General features: G+C 44.5%; 1 protein-coding gene across 2 annotated transcripts in view; it reads right to left on the reverse strand.

Annotated features, from left to right (window-relative positions):
- DIRAS1 (DIRAS family GTPase 1) overlaps window positions 1-26,393 on the reverse strand; it is a 205,318-nt gene that overhangs the window by 23,536 nt on the left and 155,389 nt on the right. The window lies entirely within an intron of this gene.

Raw genomic sequence — 26,393 nt, forward strand, 5'->3', positions numbered from 1 at the left:
AGGCGGGCAACCAGGCTCCTCCAATGCAATGTGGCGAGATTGGTCTCGTCACATCTCTCCCCTTTTCCAAACAGACTAACAGGGTACCTGACCTCCTGCCGGTCAGTGCCCTTGTTAGTCCAGCAGCCCACCTACAAAGCATAAAAGCATAAAAAAACGTACAGCCCACCCACAATAAATGGTTACTACACCTGGGTAGAGGAGAAACTTGTCCATGTCCAGGTGCTTTGCTGTGTGGGGGACTGGTAGGCTGCCTTGGTGGGTTGCTGAGTGGGCAGAGACCAGCGGTACTCTGTCCTGGTGCCAGTACTACCACCGGAGTAGTCTGGTTGGATCCTGGTTGCTGGAGACTGACTGTCTCTCTTTTAGGTGCATAGCTCTGCTGCTGAAGGGGGAGACTGTCTGTCTCCCCTTTGGATACACAGCTCTGCTGCCGGAGGGGGAGACCGACTGTCTCCCCTTTGGATACACAGCTCTGCTGCCGGAGGGGGAGACTGACTGTCTCCCCTTTGGCTAAACAGCCCTGTCGTGGTGGGGTAGGACCGACCGTCCCTACCCCCTGTGTGGTAAGTGCAGAGACCACGGTCCCATCTGCACAGCTGTGGGGCTTACAGTCTCCCCCTGGTACATTAAGCTGCCGCTGGGGAGAGGTGGTAACAAGCTCCTCTCCCATACATACTTCCTATCTCTGCGGAGGGAGACCGACTGTCTCTCCTCCCAACACAGAGTCCTGCTGTTGGGGAAAGGAGACTGGGCTCTCTATTCCCTGCTGGATACTCTGCCGTTGGGGACTGGAGACTGGGCTCCCAATTCCCAACAAATAACACTTCCGCTGGAGAATGGAGACTGGGCTCTCAATTCCCGGCACATCACACTGCCGCTGGGGAATGGAGACTGGGCTCCCAATTCCCGAAAAATCACGCTGCCACTGGGGAGGGAGGACACTGCTCTCCTCTCCCTGCACTTCACACTGCCTTCCCGGCATATCACTCTGCTGCTGGGGGGCAGGAACAACTATCTCTGCCCCCTGTAACTCAGCCTGCCGCTGGGGAGGGAGGACGCTGCTCTCCTCTCCCTGCACTTCACACTGCCTTCCCGGCATATCACTCTGCTGCTGGGGGGCAGGAACAACTACCTCTGCCCCCTGTAACTCAGCCTGCCACTGGGGAATGGAGACTGGGCTCCCAATCCCCTGCATATCACACTGCCGCTGGGGAATGGAGACTGGGCTCCCAATTCCCTGCAGGACCGGTGAAGAGATCTCGGTCCTATCTCCACCGGCCACCTGGGGTTCTTCCCAGTAAGTCTCCTCAATATCTGCCCAGCTGAATGGGTCTGGATCTGGGTCTCCGCTTCCCTGCTGAGCCTTCTCACTGGAGTGGAACAGATTTTGGTAGCCCTGTTCTAGCTCCATCTCCCGGGTCACTAGGTAGACCAGGTCTTGCTCTATCTCCTGAGTGTCGTCCCAGTCATACCTGCTCTCCCTCCACTCAAAGAGATCACTGAACGGGGCTTGTGTAGGGCTCCCAAATTCAGGCTCTGAAAAAGACTCCCATAACAAGCCAGGAACATCAAACTCCTGTCCCTCTGGCTTGTCATGCTCGGCTGTCCAGGGCAGGTACTGTGCCACATACCACCAGAGCGCCTGGTTGGCATCCTCCAGCCACATCTCCTGCCATACTAGGTGTTCCAATTTCCTCACCCATTCCTCCAGGAAGGGCATCCGCAGGGCTACTCGCTTCTGCAACCGCTGGTCTTCCTTGGGGAATCTCCCGTCCCCTTGGTATTCCACAATACCCAGTGCCTGGTACCAGATGCCTTTGCGGACTGCATCTCGGTCATCTCGGTCATCCATGACAACCTCATCATACTCCACTGCTGGTTCCATCCTGGAGCTGTCAGGGTCGCTGTACTCAGACATGTGTTGACTTCAAATTGTACAATCCAAAGAAATGGTGTCTCCTGTAGCTGTCCTTCTGGCTGTAGGAACGATCCCGCCGCTTGCCACCAATTGTAACGAACCGTTTCAGCAGACAAGGGGTTAAAATCGTTTAGGCGATAATCCCCTTTACACAGACAGGCACAGCTACTGTAAAATCACCAAAACTCACGAATTGGATAAAAGTGAATGCACCAAACTCCCGAACTGGATACAAAATAGCACTCCAAACTGGAACCTCACGAATAGCTGCTAGCAGACGAACAGGAAAAGCATACATCAGCTTACACTCCTGGCAATCAGTCTCTATCAGCATACAGTGAATCCCCCCAAGAACGAGACAAGGCTCCGTGTTGAGGGTCAAGCAGTGGTCTGTTTATTAAGGGGGCTACCTGCCCAGTATTTATGCAGGTCTCCCACCTGGTGGACACTCCCCTAGGGAACCAGATGGAAGACTGTAACAAAAGACAGACATTTAGCATTTCAGGACATACAGAAGTAAAACATCCCCACAATGCATCCTGGCTTCCTCCCTTCTGCTCTGGAGATAATTGAGAAGTAATTAAATTATCTCCCAGGACAAAGGCAAATCGCCATTATGCACGTGGGGACACAAAGACAGTGAAACACCATAAAATACATAAAGTTACATTTTACATATAACACACAGGCATTTAACATATCCCCAGATAAGCTCAGGTCCGAGTGCACATTATTAGGTGAATGGCACTCAGACCACACAAATACATTTTAATTGCCATGGAGCCAAAGTCTTTAATTCCACGAACAGGCTCCATGGCAGGCTATCTGGGTACTTCCACATAGATTGGGATATAAATTCAAAGTCCCCATCGGAGTACTCTGTCTTGCGGCAGTCGGCCTCCCAGTGAGGGAGTCCTCAGCCTCCACCCACCAATATCTTAAAGAGCCACTACTTAGTGGTGAAGACAGGGAAGCAGACAGCCCTGAGGAGGCTCATATGGATTTAGGGAAAGAGGATTGTGACAACAATAAAGTCATATCACAAAAACATAAAATTACATATGTTGCCTCCACCAAGCTGGATGACACTTCAAGTTTTGCCGATGATACTGCCAAGATGGCTGATACTGCTAGATCTACTGCTGCCACCTCCAAGATAGCTACTTCTGCAATTGAAACAAAATTATCCTAAAGTGGTAGCATGCAATCCAACTATGCCATTTGAAATGGCTGCAGACTTGCCACTATCAGCTGGCATGCTGATTGAGCTTATTCAAAACCTTTGAATGGACTTAAAAAAGACTTTGAGGCAATATATGGCGTCATGAAAGGAATCAACCAGCGCACAGAGGAAGTGGAAAATAGACTACACTTTCAGGAGCAATCACATCTGGACTTGGTAGACACAGTGAAAGCACTTCAAAAACAGGTGGATCAACAGGCGGAGAAGTTGGCGGATGCTGAAGACAGAAGGAGACGCAACAATCTGAGGATCAAGGGGTTCATGATAATATCGACACTGTGGAATTACCAAATGAAAACTTTTTTTTTTTTTTTTTAATTCTTTATTTTTTCTGTGCAGAGCATAACATTACGCTTGCGAAAGCCACGACAGCTGTGACAAGCCATACAGTAACAGTGTTAAACATTCTTGTGGCATACATTTGACAGCACAATTTTATAGTAAAGTAATAATAACATGCTTCAACAATTTAGTAAGATATTCTAGCTTACGTTTAACATGAAATGCATCTCCCTATTGTTCATTATCAGTAGTGTAGCAGTCTATGCATCTACGGTCTTGTGTATAAAAGGAGGCTAGGTTAGACATGTCTGTAACAGCATACTTAATGGTTAAAACAACGAGATTGACCAGCTTTCAGATTTCAATACTGCTGTGGCAGTGCTATCATTACCAGAGAAATAAATGGTGATACATCACTAGTAGTGCATTTCGCTATATATATATTTCGATCTCAGTTGTAAACTATATGGTTGCTTATAATAAAACAGGTTTAAATGAGTCGAGCATAGGAAGTCCAAGGAGGTCTAATTAGCAGGTAAAACAATATGTGCTATGCTTATGGACTACATTGCCATATTTGGCCTTAATAACTTAAGATGCAGGTGAGTTAAGCTAAGAGGTACCTGCTTCACTCTGCTGAGGCAAGTAAGGCTGGTACCTGAGGAGTCGGGTGAGGAGCACCTCAGTGAGTGGTTTAGAAAAGAAAAAGATAAAGAAAAGGAAACTGAGTAGTCGGCAGTCCAGTGGTGCTCATGACCATCTTGTGCGTAGGAGCAGCAGGTATCCCTGCGAAATAACAGGTAGGTATGGGACACATGCAGCTAGTCCGTCTTAGGCCCTCAACCCACGCCAGTCCTTGCGGCCCGCCGCCCGGCAGCAAGAATCCGCTCGGCAATATGCTGTGGCCAAACGGTCTCGATGGGGTGTTGCGAGGGACGTTGGAGCCGGACAGATTTGGTGATGTGAGGCTGTGCCGTTCCCCGAGTTGCTGTGCGGGTCTGCATATGCCAGGTTGCGCTTTGGTGGTCGGAAGGGTCAGGTTCCTCTGGGTGGGGAGTGTGTCGAGCGGGTTCGGTTGTGTCGTTCCGGTAGTCGTAGGACCGTCTGCTAGTCTCGGAGGGAGATGTCGTCCACACTCGCCGCTTCGGTCCCCGGTTCTGTTTCTGGCCGGAGACCGCTCCAGTGGCTGGGGGTATGTGTCTGCCTAGTTGGCGCCGGGTCGCTGGTCGTATCCATGTCGCCAGTGCACACATTGCTGAGTGGAGGGACCTTCCTCTGATCTGGAGTTTGGTCCAGAAGTGATTGCCGATCCGTTCAAGAAATACCCAAATGTTTTGGCGCTGTTTGTGCTTTGGCCGCCATCTTGCTTTGGCGCTGTTTGTGCTTTGGCCGCCATCTTGATTGGACCTTTGTAGTCCTGGTTGGCCTCGAGTTTCGTCGCTTTTTGGAGCTGTGTGTGGGGGGTAATCGTCCCCCACGAGGACCAGGATATCCCCCGCCGGTCCAGAGGGGGGGCAGCAGGGCAGTCGTTAGGTTGCGCTTGGGAGCAGGTCCTAAGCCGGGGGATCGGCCGCCTCCCCCAGGCCTCGGGCTCCGCTCCAGTTTAGGCCGCATGGTCGGAACTTGTGCTCGCAGTGCGAAACTGTACAAATCGGGTGTCTTTCCGTTCCTGGTAAGGTCCTGGACCTGTTTTTGGGTCCCGTGTGGTGCTGGCCACATTAATGTAGCCGGGATTGCTAAGATTCTGCCCGTTTTTGCCGGAGCTCTCATAGAGCACGTCCTGCTGTCAGGCCCCGCCCCCATGAAAACTTTTTTTATTCTCCCTCATGTCCTTTTTGCTCTCTCATACCCAAGTTTTTTATACCCTTTTTTTTTTTTTGTCCGTCCAACTCTTCGATGCATATGAAAAGTTTCATATAATGGAAATTAATTTAATAGAAAGCATACTGTTTAACTTGTTTGACTCAATATGGTTCTCAATATTTGAATTGGTGTATAACTGCCTTATCTTTGTTTATACTTGTAAGAGGTATCTGAGTTTCTGCAAGTCAGAGTTTTAAAAGACCACTTCTAACAAACCTGAACAGTGCTCAGATCACCTACAGCTTGAAGGAAAAGGCCTTATGCATATCTGAGTTTCTGCAAGGTACACTATGGAGGAAACTATCTACTCTTAATACTGGACACTATAATTGTATTGAATTTTTAACCACTTGCATACTTTTAAACTATGTATCTCTAACCACCATTTCTTTGTCATTGTATCTTAACTGGGTGCGCTTGTTCTTTAATATATGTATGTGTGTGTGTGTGTATATATACATGTGTGTATTTGTATGTATATATATATATATATATATAGATGTGTGTGTTTGCTCACACATACATGCATATATTCTGCAGTTTATCTTGTCCTGCATGCTAAGGCTAGTTGCTCCCTGCCCTGCTCATCACTGGTTTGTTAACTTAAATGTTATTTAACATTCTGCTTATCTCTAAAGACTTTCTCTGTTATTTTTGCTCTCCCCCCCCCCTTATTTTATTGATACCCACCCAAATGTCTTGCTTGACCAATCCTCACCTCTTCTGTGCATCTCCATTCCATAGATTTTATTGCAGTCCTGTTTTGACCCTATCATCCCTGTCTTCCACAGTCAGAGTTTTAAAAGACCACTTCTAACAAACCTGAACAGTGCTCAGGGTCCCACCCACCCCTCCCCAACACCACCCCACCCCATGTTTCTTACTACATTTATAGATAGAATCCCTCACACAACTTTAGATAACTCCAAATAGCAGCTGCAAACACTACCAGTAATGAGCACAATCCACCTTCTTAACCCCTAACACTCAGTCGTCCTCCTTACTTCGGCTCATTCTCCTTTCCTCTAATTACCTACCCATCAGAGCAATGCTCTATACTCTCCTCCTCTCCTTCTTTCTTATCTCCCTCAGAATCAAAATATCTCATTCCACCCACCTCCCTCAACACACTCATATTTACATCAATCCCTCTTTGCTACACTCCCCCCTTCTCTCATCTCAAGCCCTGCACTCATTTCTCTATTCTCTCTCTCCTGCTCTAACCCAGTCTCACCCTAGTCGCCGCCCATATAAAACCCATTCACACCTCCTGTCACTATCTCTCCTCCTACTTCTGGCAGCTGGTGACGTCTCTCCCAACCCCGGGCCCCGCACCTCATCTGCTCACACCAAAATAAATAGAAACCATGCAAACCTCCTCCAAATACCCTGCAGTTTATCCAACTCTACCAAAATTCAGTGCGCACTCTGGAACGCTCGCTCCATTTGTACTAACATCAAATCTACAGCTATACATGACCTCATCATCTCTAACTCGCTCACAATATTGGCACTCACTGAGACCTGGCTGTCCCCATCCGATACCGCTACTCCTGCTTCTTTATGTTTCGGTGGTCTACAGTTCTCCCATACTCCTAGACTCGACTGTAAAGGAGGTGGTGTAGGCATCCTTCTCTCCCCTCAATGCACCTTTCAACCTATCCTCCCTGCCCCTGCCCTATCCTTTACTTCCTTTGAAGTTCACACTGTACGCCTTTTTAAGCCCACTCCTTTAAGAATTGCCATCATCTATCGCCCCCCCGGTCACCCTAAACTATTTATTGAACACTTTTCCTCCTGGTTACCCCATTTTCTTTCCTCTAGCACTCCCTCTCTCATACTTGGGGACTTCAATATCCCTATCAACAAGCTCAACTGCCCTGATGCCTCCCGTCTGCTCTCTGTAACCTCCTCCTTTGGACTCACACAGATTTCCTCCTCCGCAACTCACACTGCAGGAAACACTCTTGACCTCATCTTCACCAATCTCTGTACCACCTCTGATCTCTCCACTGATCCATTTCCTTTGTCTGACCACCATCTGCTAACATTTAACATCTGCATACCTCATACCAAAATTTCAACACCATCAACTCTCCAACCTCGCAGAAACCTCAACTCCCTCGATCTCCAGCACTTCTCCACCACACTCCAAACACTCCTTTTACCCATCTCAAATCTCAACTGCCCTAACTCTGCAACCTCACTCTACAACTCCACTCTCTCCTCTCAACTTGACATCATGGCACCTCCTACAGTTAAACGCAGCAAGCGCCCCCAACTACAACCCTGGCACACTAAGCTGACCCGTTACCTCCAAAAATGTTCCAGAACTGCTGAACGCTGCTGGAGAAAGTCTCACTCTGCATCTGACTTTGTCCACTATAAATTTATGCTGCGCTCCTACAGCATGGCTCTTTCCTCTGCAAAAGTAAACTACTTCAAAACCCTCATAAGCACACTGTCCCATCAACCCAAACACCTGTTTCACACTTTTGATGCTCTTCTTCGCCCTGTGACTACCCCTCCTTCCACCACCTTGTCCGCCACAAACTTTGCATCTCATTTCACTGAGAAGATCTCTACAATCAGGAAAGAGATCTCTAATCTCTCTCCTTCCCCTATCATTATATCACCCAACCCCACTCCCCCTGCCATCCTATGCACATTTGCACCTGCTACAGCACAAGAGGTTTCTGCACTGCTCCTGTCCTCCCGCCCCACCACCTGCTCTCTCGATCCTATTCCCTCGCATCTCATCCGCACTTTGTCTCCCTCTCTTGCTCTTCCTCTCGCTAGCATTTTCAATCTCTCCCTTTCCTCTGGCACATTTCCCTCACCCTTCAAACATGCAACTGTAACCCCGATTCTGAAAAAGCCCAACCTTGATCCCAACTCCCCATCCAACTACCGCCCTATCTCGCTACTCCCATTTGCCTCCAAGATCCTCGAGAGAGTTGTGTACGCCAGATTGACAGACTTTCTCGAATCCAACTCTCTGCTTGACCCCCTTCAGTCTGGATTCCGCGCTGGTCACTCTGTCGAAACTGCTGTGACCAAAGTATCCAACGACTTAATTGCCGCTAAATCTCACGGCCAATACTCTATCCTAATCCTCCTTGATCTTTCTGCCGCATTTGACACTGTTGATCATCAACAGCTTCTTCACATTCTTCGTAACTTTGGTCTACGGGATACTGCTCTCTCCTGGTGCTCCTCCTACCTCTCCCAGCGCTCTTTCAGTGTTTCTTTCTCTGGTTCCGCCTCTACTCACCAACCCCTCTCTGTCGGCGTCCCCCAAGGATCTGTCCTCGGCCCCCTACTGTTCTCTATCTATACTGCCTCCCTTGGTAAACTCATCAGCTCCTTTGGTTTCCAATATCATTTATATGCAGATGACACGCAAATCTACCTGTCCTCCCCTGATCTCTCTCCGCCCACCTTGACTCGTGTTTCTGACTGCCTCTCTGCTATTTCCAACTGGATGGCTGCTCACTTCCTTAAACTCAACCTGTCCAAAACAGAACTTCTAGTTTTTCCTCCCTCAAGTGCTGCTACTCCTGTTGTCTCCATCCAAGTCAACGGCGCTACTATCACCTCTACCTCGCAGGCTCGCTGCCTAGGGGTTCTTTTCGATTCTGACCTCTCTTTTACTCCCCATGTCCAATCGATAGTCAAATCCTGTCGCTTCCAACTCAAGAACATAGCGCGCATCCGCCCATATCTAACGCCGGACGCGGCTAAGATATTGGTTCATGCTGTTGTTCTCTCTCGCCTCGACTACTGCAATCCCCCTCTGACCGGTCTTACATGTTCCCAGCTTGCACCGCTGCAATCTGTAATGAACGCGGCTGCGAGGCTTATTTTCCTGTCCGGTCGCACCTCCCACGCCTCCACGCTCTGTCAGTCCCTGCATTGGCTTCCAGTTAGATATAGGGCCCAATTCAAAATTCTGGCACTTGCTTACAAATCCCTACATAATGCTGCTCCAACATACCTATCCTCCCTCATACACAAGTATGTCCCGTCGAGACCCCTGCGCTCATCCCAAGACCTACGCCTATCCTCTGCCCGGATCCCCACTTCTGACGCTCGCCTTCAAGACTTCTCTAGGGCTGCACCTATTCTGTGGAACTCACTTCCCTCCTCAATCAGACTTTCACCCAGCCTCCACTCCTTCAAAAAATCTTTGAAAACTCACTTCTTCGTTAAAGCGTATCAATTAAACTGTCAGCAGGCTTCTCATCCCCCACCCCTTGACTGCTTCCCTGCAACTGTCAAAAATGACCTACCAAGCACTCAATAAACCCTTCTCTAACAAACTATTTAATTCCCCTACTTTAACCCGTTTGTGTCACTATACCCCACTCCCTCTAGCATGTAAGCTCATTGAGCAGGGCCCTCAACCCCCTCTGTTCCTGTACGTCCAGTGGTCTGATCTCAATTATGTGTCTGTTAGTCCACCCATTGTACAGCGCTACGGAATTTGTTGGCGCTATATAAATAATAAAATAATAATAATAATAATAAGAAGAAATCTGGTTTCTATGTTATGGAAATATCGGACTTGCTTATTTTCCCTTGGTGCGTTGGTGTTTGGTCTCTCACATTGTTATTTAAATAATATTTCTGAAAGTTTTATCCCTTAATGTAAGGGGCATGAACACTGCGCACAAGAGGAGATTATTATTTAAATTAGTTAAGAAATGCAAGTCCGATGTAGTATGTATACAAGAGACGCACTTTAAGGCAGATAAAGAACATAAGTTAATGACAAAGCTCTTCCCATTGCAATTCCATACTGTGTATAAAACAAAATCTAGAGGTGTATTGTTTTTTTTAATGGGAATGTGGCCTGCTCAACAGACAATATAGCAACAGACAATGATGGTAGATATGTGCTATGGATAGGCAAAATGAATAATATAGACTATATAGAGTATACTATTGTTAATGCATATTTCCCAAACACCGGTCAGTTAAGTTTTTTTTAGAAAACTTATGGACTTAGTGAATGAGAATGTATGCGGTCACTTGATAATGTGTGTTGATACGAACTTTGTTATGGATGGTGAGCTTGACAATGCTAGGGAAAATCCCACTCAGTCTAGCAGAAGGGATAGTGACAAACTGGCAGAAAAATGTTCCAGATATATTGTGTGACGGCATCAATACGTATCACCGTCTAATATTCCCTTATCCCAAATAACAGAATATCGCCAATAATCCACAGTGTAAAAATATCGCTGGTATTGCCAGATAATCCACACATGAGCCAAAGCTTAATGCTGGAACAAGACTGATTTAATGGGGACAAGGATGCTCAATTTATGTAACACAAAACTCCTCCTCTGGGCCAGGCTAGATAATTGAGTTTAAGCAACATACTAAACTCAATTATCTACTGGCCAGAAAAGTTAAAATTTTCACAATTTTCAGAAATATATATTATGCATAATAAAACCATATAAAAATCATATCCCTGGGTAGCTGAGGGTGATGTGAGCAACATATCCAAATTGCAAGAAAATCAGTTCGGTAGTTTTTGTGTCGCATCGTGTGGAAGGTTGACCGGCTCGCCATGCAGTTGTATCCGATCCACAGTTCCACAGATTTGGTAGCAAGAGCCGGTCTCCGTTCGGAATAAAGCTGATTCGTGCAGAGTGCTCCCCTCATTTGTCTGTTTGCAACTCCTGAATGACGTTCTTCTACTGTGTGGGGAAACTGTTCGTATAGGACTTCCATGGGGACTGGGTGTTTGTGCGAGTGCCATGCCCAAAACAGTTCGAGGCACTCGACGACTAAGTTCCGCTGGCCGCGTTCAGGAGTTTAAGACGGCCGCCATCCTTTGTTCTCACCACGTGCGTTCTTATGCTGAAATGACGGCAACCTAGGAGCACTCAATTAACTTGCGTTTTTCATATATTTACTCAGTGTTCCATGTTCTAATTGCTACCCAGGGTGGTCTCCGTTCGGTAAATGAATGATTTACCGAACCAATAAAATAAACCGAACAATCTAGGGAACTTTGATAGCAGGGAGAGTCAAAGTAGCCGAATGGGTATAGGGGAATCCTTCACAATGGCCCCCCTTTTTCTCCCTGCTCCGGCAGACACGGTTGGACATTGCTTGGTCCAGTAGGGGCTGGCGGGAATTCCAACACTTAGTCCGATAGTAAGTCAGTTTGGCATGACAGCCCGTCTGCATTCCCGTTTTGCTTGCCTGGACGGTAGTGGATGGTGAAATCGTAGGGTTGTAAGGCTAGACTCCACCGCAACAAACGGGCATTATCACCAGAGACCCTGTTGAGCCAGACTAGGGGGTTGTGGTCCGTGATGGTAGTGAAGGCTCGGTCATAGAGATAAGGAGTTAGTTTTTTGAGGGCCGAGACCAATGCCAGGCACTCCTTCTCAATGGCCACATAGCTGACCTCCCTAGGCAAAAGCTTCTGGCTCAGATAGGCTACTGGGTGCTCCCCTCTGTCTTCTCCAACCTGGCTCAAAACTGCCCCAGTCCAAAAATTGAGGCGTCTGTATGGACGATAAAGCATTTGTTAGGATCTGGGGCAGCTAACACAGGGGCATTAACGAGAGCTTGTTTTAGAGCTTGGAAAGCCACCTCACACTCTGGGGACCACAGGACCTGTCGGGGTAGTTTCTTTTTGGTCAAGTCGGTTAGGGGTTTGGCCAGGGCGCTATAGTCTGGCACGAAGGATCAGTAATAGCTGGCTGTCCCTAGGAAGGCCATGACTTGTGTCTTGGTTCGGGGAGTGGACCAATTAGCAACGGCCTCGATCTTAGTCGTCTCTGGCCGTTACCACATCCAACTCGGTGGCCCAAATATTGCACCTCTGCCATCCCCAGGTGACACTTGTCAGGCTTCAGGGTCAGGCTGGCCCCCCAATTCTATCTAACACTGACCCTATGTGTTCCAAGTGTGCCTCCCAGGTATTGCTATAGATAACGATATCGTCCAGGTAGGCACACGCGTAGTCCTGGAGACCATCTAATAAGCAGTCCACCATCTGTTGGAAGGTGGCGGGAGCGTTCTTCATCTCGAACGGCATAACTCGAAATTGGTATAGGCCGAACGGGGGTGATGAGGGCTGACTTGAGGACCGCATCCTCTGCTAAGGGGATCTACCAGGTCAATAGTGGTCAGATACTTCCCCTTGGATATACGGTCAAGCAGCTTGTCCATCCGTGGCATCGGATAGGCGTCTGTCACCGTCTTGTCGTTGAGCCGCCTGCAGTGAACACAGAAGCGGGTCGTACCGTCCCGCTTCGGCACTAAGACTACAGGGGAAGGCCAAGGACTAACGGAGTGTTCCATCACTCCCAGACAAAGCATCTCATCTATTTCCTTTCGCATTCCGTCTCTAACAGCCTCGGGAATGTGGTACGGAGGTTGTCTCAGGGGTGCCTGCCCTGGGGTGTCCACCTTGTGGACGGCTAACTGAGTATACCCGGGTTCCTGGGAAAACATGGATTGTTTGGCTTCCGGCAGGTGGTTGGCTTGAGCCCTTTCTTGTTCCCCCAACTGGACCAACTCTATATTCCTCATCTCCCTGTCACCCCCTAACATGTCCGGTAAAGGCAGGGCCTCTGTGTCCTCTCCCGCGGGGGCACAGATGGTCGTCACCTCCTCTGCCCTTTCTTTATAGGCTTTGAGCATGTTGATGTGAAAAGTCAGTTTCACATCCTCATTCTCACAGCTGGCTATACTGTAGGTGGTATCGCACACCTGTCCTATAACCTTGTACAGGCTCTGCCAGGCAGACTGGAGCTTGTCGGTTCGGACGGGCCTTAGGACCATGACCTTTTGTCCAATCTGAAAGCTACGGTACCTGGCCCTCCGGTCGTACAATACTTTCTGGTGCTGTTGAGCCGCTGTTGAGCTGCCTGTGCTAGCTCCTCCATGCAGTCCCGCAGCTCCAGCACATAGGGCACGATCGGGGTCCCTTCAATCTCTGTCTGGCCCTCCCAATGATCTTTAGTAAGGTCTAGGAGTCCCCTCACTCACCTCCTGTACAGTAGCTCGAAGGGCGAGAACCCGGTGGATTCCTGGCGAACCTCCCGGTACGCAAATAGGAGGTGCGACAGGAATCGCTCCCAGTCACTGTAGGCTTCCGTGAAAGTATTCAGCATTTGCTTCAGAGTTCCATTGAAGCGCTCACATAACCCATTGGTCTGCGGGTGGTACGGGGAGTTTGTCAGGGGTTTAATCCCGCAGACCTTCCACAGTTGCTGGGTTAACTCAGCAGTGAACTGCGTACCCTGGTCTGATAAAATCTCTTTGGGAAATCCCACTCTAGAAAAAATCTTGACCAGGGCATCAGCCACAGTCTCCGCCTGGATAATGGAGATGGCTACAGCCTCCGGGTAGCGGGTAGCGTAGTCCACTACAGTAAGTATATAGCACTTACCGGAGCAGCTAGGCTGGGCCAGGGGTCCTACCAGGTCTACGGCTACTCTCGTGAAGGGTTCCTCTATTATGGGCATCGGGACCAGTTTAGCTTTTGGGTGTTTTCCCTTCTTACCCACCCTCTGGCATACCTCGCACGTCTGGCAATACGCTCGGACATCGTCGGATACCCCAGGCCAAAAGAAGTTCTGGGTTCCCGATGTAACGTCCGGCGTATGCCTAGATGTCCGGCTAAGGGGACATCATGCCCAATCCGCAGTAACTCCCGCCGGTACTTCCTGGGAATTACCAGCTGGCATTTTTGCCGGGGCCCAGGTGCATTGACTTGGGTCTCCGTGAGCCTGCCCTCCTCCCAGACTAACTGTTCCTTTTCCAGCCCCCCTTGGCCTACCCTAGCTTTCTACCTATACTTTCTTAATGAAGGGTCACCCGCTACCTTCCTCCCAAAGTCCTCCGGAGTATCCCATGGAAGGGGCTTTACAGTCAGGGGTAAAATAGGTTGGCTTACCTGGGTCTCAGTAGAAGGTGGATGGCTCTCGGCAGCACGGCTTTGGTCTCTGGTAGTCACAGCTTGCGCGTTGTGAGTGGATGCTGATACAAAAGCGGAGGTTAAGGGACCATTATCGTTGCTCAGTACAACCTCTGTGGGTAACTTCTTCATGACCCCGGCCCTGAGCTGGGAGAACCCAGGGCGCGTCCAGTTGGACCTGAGTGCTTCCAGTGGGCAATTGCTGCGTAAGTGCCCTAGTTGGTTGCAGAGGTAACAGCGGGGCTCGTAGCTCGCTGGGCGCCGTGGGTTGGGGATGGTTGGTCTGCTGGGGGCTTGGTACCTGGTCACTGCCGGTGGTGGTGGTGCCTCAGTCCGAGGGGGTTGGCTCCGGGGTGAAATACGGGTTGCCTTGCAGGTATCTGTAAATTTGGCGGCAAGCTTGCCAGCCTTTGGTAAGGAAAGGGGTCTGCGGTCTCTTACCCAGTCCTTGACATCCGCCTGGATGTGATCATAGAACTGCTCCAGTAACATAAGGTGCAGGATGTCATCCGCAGTGGTTGCTTGGCAGCTGGAGATCCAATTTGAAGCAGATAGTTGTAAGCGACAGGTCCACTCTGCATATGAGTCTCTGTCCATTTTGCGGGAGTCTCTAAATTTCCTGCAGTACGCTTCTGGGGTTATGGCTAGAGTTGAACGAACCCGGACTGTACCAAACATTAAGTTTTTTGGACCCCGGACCCGAACACGGACATATCACTGTATGTTCGGGTTGGAGTTCGGCGATTTAATGGCGCGTTTTGTAAGGCTGCAGGGCAGCCAATCAACAAGCGTTTGACTCGTGTGCCTTTAGAAGCCTTCACAGCCAAGCCTACTAATGGCATGGCTGTGATTGGCCAGTGCAGCATGTGACCCAACCTCTATATATAAGCTGGAGTCACGTAGCGCCGCATGTCACATGAGCTCTTATTAGTGTAGGGAGAGGATGCTGCCACTTTCAGGGACAGATAAGGAAATAATTCTGCAAACTAGTACATTAGTGGGGTGCACTTCATATCTGAGAGTCAAATAGAAGAGTCAAATACTGCGGTTACATCTGAGTTTTTAAAAGTCAATTTTTTTGGGTGCTAAATAGTACATAAGTGGGGTGCTCTTCATATCTGAGAGTCAAATAGAAGCATCAAATAGTGCGGTTACAGCGCAGTTGTAAACATTCTAATTATTTTGCTGCTAATCTGCTAAATAGTACATTAGTGGGGTGCACTTCATATCTGAGAGTCAAATAGAAGCGTCAAATAGTGCGGTTCTAATTGTTTTGCTGATAATCTGCTAAATAGTACATTAGTGGGGGCACTTCATATCTGAGAGTCAAATAGAAGCGTCAAATAGTGCGCTTACAGCGCAGTTGTAAAAATTCTAATTGTTTTGCTGCTAATCTGCTAAATAGTACATTTTGGGCGTGCTCTTCATATCTGAGAGTCAAATAGAAGCGTCAAATAGTGCGGTTACAGCGCAGTTGTAAACATTCTAATTGTTTTGCTGCTAATCTGCTAAAGAGTACATTTTGGGCGTGCTCTTCATATCTGAGAGTCAAATAGAAGCGTCAAATACTGCTGTAACATTGCACTTTTAAAACTTAAAAATTTTTGGGTGCTAAAAAGTACATTAGTAGGGTGCTCTTCATATCTGAGAGTCAAATAGAAGCGTCAAATAGTGCGGTTACAGCGCAATTGTAAACATTCTTATTTTCCGGGTGCTAATCTGCTAAATAGTATATTAGTGCGGTGCTCTTCATATCTGAGAGTCAAATAGAAGCGTCAAATACTGCGGTCAGGGCCGGCCTTTGGGGTGTGCGAGCTGTGCGGCCGCACAGGGCGCCATGCCAGTAGGGGGCGCCATGCTGCTGACACAGCTCACACATGGCCCCAGTGAAAGCTGTGAGTGAATGCTCAGAGTCAGAGCTCTTCCCTAATGCTGGTCACGCTGCACAGCAAAACCAGCATTATAGGAGTGCTCTGAGCACCCCTAACACAGCACCCGGATTTTATTATCCTCCACTCTGGTGTATTAGAGAGCCGGGGGCGGAGCTACATGACAGGCGGGGGCGGAGCTACACACACACTGAACCCTCTGCCTGGTAAGTGAGAGGGGGAAGCAGGAAGGAGTGCCTGCTCCCTCACATAGCTTCACACTGCCCTGCTCCCCCCACCTACCCACTGTGCCCCTGCTCCCCCTTACCTACCCACTGGGCTCCTGCTCCCACCTACCCACTGTGCCCCTGCTCCCCCTTACCTACCCACTGTGCCCCTGGGACTGTGTGCAGCACAAATATCACACACATATATGACACAATACAACCATTACAAATATTACACACAACCTACACGCCTATCGCACACAGACACCACGCACACTACATAATATTATTATGCACCTGGTAGAGGCGCCGACCAGATTCTTAGCATACTGAAACACCAGAGATCATCATGCCCCCCCTCTCTGCAAGGTAACAGGGAAGGGGGAATACATTTTTGTTTTTAAATAATTATTAACTTAATAAATATTATATATAAACATAACAAATATTGACACACAATACACATGGATGATGGGGTATGACTGGCGAGGGAGGGGGGGGGGGAGCGCTGTGATGAATTTTCGCACAGGGTGCCTAAAGGCCTAAGGCCGGCCCTGACTGCGGTTACAGCACAGTTGTAAAAATTCTCATTTTTTTGCTGCTAATCTGCTAAATAGTACATTAGTGGGGTACTCTTCATATCTGAGAGTCAAATAGAAGCATCAAATACTGCGGTTACAGCGCAGTTGTAAAAATTCTAATTGTTTTGTTGCTAATCTGCTAAATAGTACATTAGTGGGATGCACTTCATATCTGAGCGTCAAATAGAAGCTTCAAATAGTGCGCTTCTAATTGTTTTGCTGATAATCTGCTAAATAGTACATTAGTGGGGTGCACTTCATATCTGAGAGTCAAATAGAAGCGTCAAATAGTGCGCTTACAGCGCAGTTGTAAAAATTCTAATTGTTTTGCTGCTAATCTGCTAAATAGTAAATTTTGGGTGTGCTCTTCATATCTGAGAGTCAAATAGAAGCGTCAAATAGTGCGCTTACAGCGCAGTTGTAAAAATTCTAATTGTTTTGCTGCTAATCTGCTAAATAGTACATTTTGGGCGTGCTCTTCATATCTGAGAGTCAAATAGAAGCGTCAAATACTGCTGTCACAATGCAGTTTTAAAACTTTCAATTTTTTGGGTGCTAAAAAGTACATTAGTGGGGTGCTCTTCATATCTGAGAGTCAAACAGAAGCGTCAAATACTGCGGTTACAGCGCAGTTCTAAAAATACTAATTGTTTTGCTGCTAAACTGCTAAATAGTACATTAGTGGGGTGCACTTCATATCTGAGAGTCAAATAAAAGCGTCAAATAGTGCGCTTACAGCGCAGTTGTAAAGATTCTAATTGTTTTGCTGCTAATCTGCTAAATAGTACATTAGTGGGATGCACTTCATATCTGAGCGTCAAATAGAAGCTTCAAATAGTGCGCTTCTAATTGTTTTGCTGATAATCTGCTAAATAGTACATTAGTGGGGTGCACTTCATATCTGAGAGTCAAATAGAAGCGTCAAATAGTGCGCTTACAGCGCAGTTGTAAAAATTCTAATTGTTTTGCTGCTAATCTGCTAAATAGTAAATTTTGGGTGTGCTCTTCATATCTGAGAGTCAAATAGAAGCGTCAAATAGTGCGGTTACAGCGCAGTTGTAAACATTCTAATTGTTTTGCTGCTAATCTGCTAAAGAGTACATTTTGGGCGTGCTCTTCATATCTGAGAGTCAAATAGAAGCGTCAAATACTGCTGTAACATTGCACTTTTAAAACGTAAACATTTTTGGGTGCTAAAAAGTACATTAGTGGGGTGCTCTTCATATCTGAGAGTCAAATAGAAGCGTCAAATAGTGCGGTTACAGCGCAATTGTAAACATTCTTATTTTCCGGGTGCTAATCTGCTAAATAGTACATTAGTGGGGTGCTCTTCATATCTGAGAGTCAAATAGAAGCGTCAAATACTGCGGTTACAGCGCAGTTGTAAAAATTATAATTGTTTTGCTGCTAATCTGCTAAATAGTACATTAGTGGGGTGCATTTCATATAGAAGTGTAAAATAGTGCGCTTACAACGCAGTTGTAAAAATTCTAATTGTTTTGCTGCTAATCTGCTAAATAGTACATTTTGGGCGTGCTCTTCATGTCTGAGAGTCAAATAGAAGCGTCAAATGCTGCTGTCACAATGCAGTTTTAAAACTTTAATTTTTTTGGGTGCTAAAAAGTACATTAGTGGGGTGCTCTTTATATCTGAGAGTCAAACAGAAGCGTCAAATAGTGCGGCTACAGCGCAGTTCTAAAAATACTAATTGTTTTGCTGCTAAACTGCTAAATAGTACATTAGTGGGGTGCACTTCATATCTGAGAGTCAAATAGAAGCGTCAAATAGTGCGGTTACAGCGCAGTTGTAAACATTCTAATTGTTTTGCTGCTAAACTGCTAAATAGTACATTTTGGGCGTGCTCTTCATATCTGAGAGTCAAATAGAAGCGTGAAATAGTGCGCTTACAGCGCAGTTGTAAACATTTTAATTGTTTTGCTGCTAATCTGCTAAACAGTACATTAGTGGGGTGCACTTCATATCTGAGAGTCAAATAGAAGCGTCAAATACTGCTGTCACATTGCAGTTGTAAACATTCTAATTGTTTTGCTGCTAATCTGCTAAATAGTACATTAACCCCTTAAGGACGGAGCCAAATGTAAAAGTTGTGATCAAAACAAAACGTAAACAAACCACAGAATTTGGCTCTATGTCTGTTCAACTATAATTTACCTCTTTCATACTAAGTGCACCCACACTTATTATATATCGGTTTGTTCAGGGGAAACAGGGCTTTCATTCCATATCAAACATTCATATATAGAACTCCATTTTCTATGAATAAAATCTAAAAAAGTTTGTAAAATTAAGAAATTTTGATATTTTTCAATTTCTGCATGTCAATTTAACTGTTAATGTCACAATACTGTTTGGTTTTACTGCAATAAAATATACATATTTGTATTCAGAAATGTCTCATGAGTAAAACAGTAACCCCCATGTATAGGTTTTATGGTGTTTTGGAAAGTTACAGGGTCAAATATACGTCTTGTCTATTTATTTATTTTTTACATAGAAATTTCACAGATTGGTTTGCTGGGCCTAGGTTGTCTTTGAGACCGTATGGCAGCCAGGAAATGTAAGTTACCCCATCATGGCATACCATTTGAAAAAGTAGACATCCCAGGGTATTCAAAATGGGGTATGCCCAGTCTTTTGTAGTAGCCACTTGGGCAAAAACGCTAGCCAAAGTTAGTGTTCGGTTTTTTTTTTTCCATTTTTCAAATAAAAACTGTACTTTTACTGATAATATTATTGTCAGTGTATAGTTAACTGCCCTGAAACACTCCTAGTTCTATTCAGTGATGTCTCACAAGCGCCACGGTACCCCCCATGTATAGGTTTTATGGGGTTTTTCAAAGTTAAAGGGTCATATTTACGGCTTATCCATAAATGCTTTTTCACAATGAAATTTGTCATATTGGTTTGCTGTGTCTAGGCTGCCTTTGAGACCGTATGGAAGCCAAGAAATGAAAATGACCCCTTAATGGCATACCATTTGAAAAAGTAGACATCCTAAGGTATTCAAAATGGGGTATGGACAGTCTTTTGTAGTAGCCACTTGGGCACAAATGCTAGCCAAAGTTAGTGTTCCGTGGTTTTTTTTGCGTTTTTCACATAAAAACTGTACTTTTACTGATAATATTAACATCAGTATATAGTTTACTGCCCTGAAACACTCCCAGTTCTGTTCAGTGATGTCTCACGAGCGGCACGGTACCCCCCATGTATAGGTTTTATGGGGTTTTCAAAAGTTACAGGGTCATATATAAGGCTTATCCATTTATGCTTTTTCACAATGTAATTTGTCAGATTAGTTTGCTGTGTCTAGGCTGCCTTTGAGACCGTATGGCAGCCAAGAAATGAAAATTACCCCTTAATGGCATACCATTTGAAAAAGTAGACATCCCAAGGTATTCAAAATGGGGTATGGTCAATCGTTTGTAGTAGCCACTTGGGCACAAATGCTAGCCAAAGTTAATGTTAGGTTTTTTTTTTCCATTTTTCACATAAAAACTGTACTTTTACTGATAATATTAACATCAGTGTATAGTTTACTGCCCTGAAACACTCCCAGTTCTGTTCAGTGATGTCTGACGAGCGCCACGGTACCCCCCATGTATAGGTTTTATGGGGGTTTCAAAAGTTACAGGGTCATATATAAGGCTTATCCATTTATGCTTTTTCACAATGTAATTTGTCAGATTAGTTTGCTGTGTCTAGGCTGCCTTTGAGACCGTATGGCAGCCAAGAAATCAAAATTACCCCTTAATGGCTTACCATTTGAAAAAGTAGACATCCCAAGGTATTCAAAATGGGGTATGGCCAGTCTTTTGTAGTAGCCACTTGGGCACAAAGGCTAGCCAAAGTTAGTGTTCCGTGTTTTTTTTTGCGTTTTTCACATAAAAACTGTACTTTTACTGATAATATTAACATCAGTATATAGTTTACTGCCCTGAAACACTCCCAGTTCTGTTCAGTGATGTCTGACGAGCGCCACGGTACCCCCCCATGTATAGGTTTTATGGGGTTTTCAAAAGTTACAGGGTCATATATAAGGCTTATCCATTTATGCTTTTTCACAATGGAATTTGTCAGATTAGTTTGCTGTGTCTAGGCTGCCTTTGAGACCGTATGGCAGCCAAGAAATCAAAATTACCCCTTAATAGCATACCATTTGAAATAGTAGACATCCCAGGGTATTCAAAATTGGGTATGGCCAGTCTTTTGTAGTAGCCACTTGGGCACAAATGCTAGCCAAAGTTAATCTTAGTTTTTTTTTTTCCATTTTCCACATAAAAACTGTACTTTTACTGATAATATTAACAACAGTATATAGTTTACTGCCCTGAAACACTCCCAGATCTGTTCAGTGATGTCTGACGAGCGCCACGGTACCCCCCATGTATAGGTTTTATGGGGTTTTCAAAAGTTACAGGGTCATATATAAGGCTTATCCATTTATGCTTTTTCACAATGGAATTTGTCAGATTAGTTTGCTGTGTCTAGGCTGCCTTTGAGACCGTATGGCAGCCAAGAAATCAAAATTACCCCTTAATAGCATACCATTTGAAAAAGTAGACATCCCAGGGTATTCAAAATTGGGTATGGCCAGTCTTTTGTAGTAGCCATTTGGGCACAAATGCTAGCCAAATTTAGTGTTCCGTGTTTTTTTTTTGCGTTTTTCACATAAAAACTGTACTTTTACTGAGAATATTATTGTCAGTATATAGTTTACTGCCCTGAAACACTCCTAGTTCTGTTCAGTGATGTCTCACGAGCGCTATGGTACCCCCCATGTATAGCGCTATGGTACCCCCCATGGTTTTATGGGGTTTTGGAAAGTTACAGGGACACATATATTATACATATATATATACATAATATATGTGTCCCTGTGACTTCCCCCAAAAAACAGAAAATCCGGTACATGGGGGTACCGTTATATTCAGGAGACAATGTTAAAAAAAAATTGTGAGGCTTTGTTGCAATAACTCATACCAGGAATAAGAAATGTCCTGTGAAAAGTGAGTTCATGTGTGGAAAAAAGCACAAATAAAACTATTACCGCTATGTGGGGCCTTCATTTCTGATAAAGTGGTTAGATCAAACATCTTAAAATGCACCATTTGAAATACTCTGGGTTGCCTACTTTTGAAAATGGTATGCCATAATAGTGGAAATGTTATTACCCAGGCTGCCATGCTCTCTCAAAGGCGAAATAGGCCCAGGAATTAACCTTGTAAAATTTCCAACTTTGAAATGGACATCTAATATATGTGTCCCTGTGACTTCCCCCAAAAAACAGAAAATCCGGTACATGGGGTACCGTTATATTCAGGAGACAATGTTAAAAAAAATTTGTGAGGCTTTGTTGCAATAACTCATACCAGGAATAGGCCCAGGAATTAACCTTGTAAAATTTCCAACTTTGAAATGGACATCTAATATATGTGTCCCTGTGACTTCCCCCAAAAAACAGAAAATCCGGTACATGGGGGTACCGTTATATTCAGGAGACAATGTTAAAAAAAATTTGTGAGGCTTTGTTTTTGGAAAGTTACAGGGACACATATATTAGATGTCCATTTCAAAGTTGGAAATTTTACAAGGTTAATTCCTGGGCCTATTTCGCCTTTGAGAGAGCATGGCAGCCTGGGTAATAACATTTCCACTATTATGGCATACCATTTTCAAAAGTAGGCAACCCAGAGTATTTCAAATGGTGCATTTTAAGATGTTTGATCTAACCACTTTATCAGAAATGAAGGCCCCACATAGCGGTAATAGTTTTATTTGTGCTTTTTTCCACACATGAACTCACTTTTCACAGGACATTTCTTATTCCTGGTATGAGTTATTGCAACAAAGCCTCACAAATTTTTTTTTTAACATTGTCTCCTGAATATAACGGTACCCCCATGTACCGGATTTTCTGTTTTTTGGGGGAAGTCACAGGGACACATATATTAGATGTCCATTTCAAAGTTGGAAATTTTACAAGGTTAATTCCTGGGCCTATTTCGCCTTTGAGAGAGCATGGCAGCCTGGGTAATAACATTTCCACTATTATGGCATACCATTTTCAAAAGTAGGCAACCCAGAGTATTTCAAATGGTGCATTTTAAGATGTTTGATCTAACCACTTTATCAGAAATGAAGGCCCCACATAGCGGTAATAGTTTTATTTGTGCTTTTTTCCACACATGAATTCACTTTTCACAGGACATTTCTTATTCCTGGTATGAGTTATTGCAACAAAGCCTCACAATTTTTTTTTTAACATTGTCTCCTGAATATAACGGTACCCCCATGTACCGGATTTTCTGTTTTTTGGGGGAAGTCACAGGGACACATATATTAGATGTCCATTTCAAAGTTGGAAATTTTACAAGGTTAATTCCTGGGCCTATTTCGCCTTTGAGAGAGCATGGCAGCCTGGGTAATAACATTTCCACTATTATGGCATACCATTTTCAAAAGTAGGCAACCCAGAGTACAACAAATGGCAGACCTTTAGATGTTTGGTTTAGCCATTTTAACAGAAATGATGGGCCCATGTAGCAATTTCTACTTTTATTTTTGTCTTTTTAATCACATAAATTGCATTTTCACTAGAAATGTCATAATCCTGGTATTAGTTAGTGCACTAAAACCTCAGTATTTTGATTTAACACTGTCTTCTGAATATAACGGTACCCCCACGTATCATTATTTCAGATTCTTTCCGATAAGTACAGAGCGAAATATATTAGATGTCCTTTTAGCTTGTAAGTTTGACAAAGTTATTTGCTGGGCCTATGTGGCTATTTAGAGAGCATGGCAGCCTGGGTAATAACATTTCCACTATTATGGCATACCATTTTCAAAAGTAGGCAACCCAGAGTATTTCAAATGGTGCATTTTAAGATGTTTGATCTAACCACTTTATCAGAAATGAAGGCCCCACATAGCGGTAATAGTTTTATTTGTGCTTTTTTCCACACATGAACTCACTTTTCACAGGACATTTCTTATTCCTGGTATGAGTTATTGCAACAAAGCCTCACAAATTTTTTTTTTAACATTGTCTCCTGAATATAACGGTACCCCCATGTACCGGATTTTCTGTTTTTTGGGGGAAGTCACAGGGACACATATATTAGATGTCCATTTCAAAGTTGGAAATTTTACAAGGTTAATTCCTGGGCCTATTTCGCCTTTGAGAGAGCATGGCAGCCTGGGTAATAACATTTCCACTATTATGGCATACCATTTTCAAAAGTAGGCAACCCAGAGTATTTCAAATGGTGCATTTTAAGATGTTTGATCTAACCACTTTATCAGAAATGAAGGCCCCACATAGCGGTAATAGTTTTATTTGTGCTTTTTTCCACACATGAATTCACTTTTCACAGGACATTTCTTATTCCTGGTATGAGTTATTGCAACAAAGCCTCACAATTTTTTTTTTAACATTGTCTCCTGAATATAACGGTACCCCCATGTACCGGATTTTCTGTTTTTTGGGGGAAGTCACAGGGACACATATATTAGATGTCCATTTCAAAGTTGGAAATTTTACAAGGTTAATTCCTGGGCCTATTTCGCCTTTGAGAGAGCATGGCAGCGTGGGTAATAACATTTCCACTATTATGGCATACCATTTTCAAAAGTAGGCAACCCAGAGTACAACAAATGGCAGACCTTTAGATGTTTGGTTTAGCCATTTTAACAGAAATGATGGGCCCATGTAGCAATTTCTACTTTTATTTTTGTCTTTTTAATCACATAAATTGCATTTTCACTAGAAATGTCATAATCCTGGTATTAGTTAGTGCACTAAAACCTCAGTATTTTGATTTAACACTGTCTTCTGAATATAACGGTACCCCCACGTATCATTATTTCAGATTCTTTCCGATAAGTACAGAGCGAAATATATTAGATGTCCTTTTAGCTTGTAAGTTTGACAAAGTTATTTGCTGGGCCTATGTGGCTATTTAGAGAGCATGGCAGCCTGGGTAATAACATTTCCACCGTTATGGCATACCATTTTCAAAAGTAGGCAACCCAGAGTACAACAAATGGCAGACCTTGAGATGTTTGGTTTAGCCATTTTAACAGAAATGATGGGCCCATGTAGCAATTTCTACTTTTATTTTTGTCTTTTTAATCACATAAATTGCATGTTCACTAGAAATGTCATAATCCTGGTATTAGTTAGTGCACTAAAACCTCAGTATTTTGATTTAACACTGTCTTCTGAATATAACGGTACCCCCACGTATCATTATTTCAGATTCTTTCCGATAAGTACAGAGCGAAATATATTAGATGTCCTTTTAGCTTGTAAGTTTGACAAAGTTATTTGCTGGGCCTATGTGGCTATTTACAGAGCATGGCAGCCTGGGTAATAACATTTCCACCGTTATGGCATACCATTTTCAAAAGTAGGCAACCCAGAGTACAACAAATGGCAGACCTTGAGATGTTTGGTTTAGCCATTTTAACAGAAATGATGGGCCCATGTAGCAATTTCTACTTTTATTTTTGTCTTTTTAATCACATAAATTGCATGTTCACTAGAAATGTCATAATCCTGGTATTAGTTAGTGCACTAAAACCTCAGTATTTTGATTTAACACTGTCTTCTGAATATAACGGTACCCCCACGTATCATTATTTCAGATTCTTTCCGATAAGTACAGAGCGAAATATATTAGATGTCCTTTTAGCTTGTAAGTTTGACAAAGTTATTTGCTGGGCCTATGTGGCTATTTAGAGAGCATGGCAGCCTGGGTAATAACATTTCCACCGTTATGGCATACCATTTTCAAAAGTAGGCAACCCAGAGTACAACAAATGGCAGACCTTGAGATGTTTGGTTTAGCCATTTTAACAGAAATGATGGGCCCATGTAGCAATTTCTACTTTTATTTTTGTCTTTTTAATCACATAAATTGCATGTTCACTAGAAATGTCATAATCCTGGTATTAGTTAGTGCACTAAAACCTCAGTATTTTGATTTAACACTGTCTTCTGAATATAACGGTACCCCCACGTATCATTATTTCAGATTCTTTCCGATAAGTACAGAGCGAAATATATTAGATGTCCTTTTAGCTTGTAAGTTTGACAAAGTTATTTGCTGGGCCTATGTGGCTATTTAGAGAGCATGGCAGCCTGGGTAATAACATTTCCACCGTTATGGCATACCATTTTCAAAAGTAGGCAACCCAGAGTACAACAAATGGCAGACCTTGAGATGTTTGGTTTAGCCATTTTAACAGAAATGATGGGCCCATGTAGCAATTTCTACTTTTATTTTTGTCTTTTTAATCACATAAATTGCATGTTCACTAGAAATGTCATAATCCTGGTATTAGTTAGTGCACTAAAACCTCAGTATTTTGATTTAACACTGTCTTCTGAATATAACGGTACCCCCACGTATCATTATTTCAGATTCTTT

The sequence above is a fragment of the Pelobates fuscus genome, chromosome 5 (assembly GCF_036172605.1).
Source record: "Pelobates fuscus isolate aPelFus1 chromosome 5, aPelFus1.pri, whole genome shotgun sequence".
Classification (NCBI taxonomy): Eukaryota; Metazoa; Chordata; class Amphibia; order Anura; family Pelobatidae; genus Pelobates; species Pelobates fuscus.